This window comes from Apteryx rowi, unplaced genomic scaffold (assembly GCF_003343035.1).
Source record: "Apteryx rowi isolate R43461 unplaced genomic scaffold, aptRow1 scaffold_329, whole genome shotgun sequence".
Lineage (NCBI taxonomy): Eukaryota > Metazoa > Chordata > Aves > Apterygiformes > Apterygidae > Apteryx > Apteryx rowi.
This window is the reverse complement of record NW_020449741.1, coordinates 516,332-517,538: the sequence shown is the minus strand read 5'-3', so window position 1 is coordinate 517,538 and position 1,207 is coordinate 516,332.

Sequence of the window (1,207 nt, the reverse complement as noted above, 5' to 3'; positions counted from 1 at the left end):
GGTGGTTCATTAAATTGGACAAAGGTGGTGTGGTATTTGGTCCTGTAGTGAGAGAGGCCTCATCTGTGCTGGAAGTGGTAATGTTACCCTGCATCTCTCAGTGGGACTTGGAGGAGAGGGAGGGAGGCCAGCTTGTGAGAGAACAAATGCACTTTTAAAGGGAGAATTCAGCTTCTCCGATTTCTCTCTCAGCAAGGCAGGTGGGAGCATGCCTGCTCTGCCCCTGGAAGGAGGTGCCTGTGAGAGTGTTGAGCTGTCTCGCAGCCCCTGTGCCAGTAACTGCCTCATGGAGCAAGGGCTTGCTGGCCTGCTTTCAAAGAAAGCTTTAATGCTTCATCACCCCCTGCCCCAAACATTCTTCGAGCAGGTTTCCCTGAGGAGCTGTATGTGCTGCTCATGTTAGGTGCCTACAATGCTTGTTAGTGGAGGCCTGCTGCCGAAGGAGGGCTTTAAAGGACTGCAGCAACTGCTGCTCCTGAAGGGCAAGGCCAGGCCAGGCCAGGCTGGGCTGCCCAGCAGAAGGCAACTCTAGCTAATAAATGGTTTCTGGGTTTCTCCCAGGTTGCTGTTGCTTGGTGGGAGGCGAAGTGGTTCGTGGGGAAGCTGGCTGCTGAGGCCGGGTGCTGACGGCTTCCTTCAGGCCTGGGCGCTCGTGGGGGATCAGCTGCGCTTGCAGCGGGGCACCTCTGAGGCTTCACAGCTGCGGCAGTGCTTCTCCATGCTTTTTCTGCACGTTGCCTCCAACTGAGCAGAAGAAAAAAGTTTCCTTGCGGCTAGGATGGAGGGGGAGGATCTGAAGCAAAAGCTCGCCTTCCCCGCACCTCGTTCTGGGGTTGCACGCAAGCTCCCCGTGTCCTGTGCCAGCTCCCCTTTGCTGAGGTGGGTCCGCGGCCCTGCCCGGGCTCCGAGCAGAGCTCGGGGTGCACCGCCAGCCCAAGCCGAGGCTGGGGAAGCGGGTAAGAGCGAATGTCCGGCAACGTTTCTGTAATTAAGCTCTCTGTTCCCTGTGACCTGCCGTCGGGGGCTTTTTTTAGGGTGGCTTTCCTTTCTTTTCCTTTCTTTTCTCCTTCCCCGCGCGCGTGTGTAACTGGTTTTGAAGCTGAAAGCGAGCAGGGGCTCTGTCCTGGTGTCCCTGTGGAGGGCGGTCCGAGCGGGCCGGCCGCGGGGCCCTGGCCGGCGGCGCGGGGAGCCACTGGAGAGCCGAGGG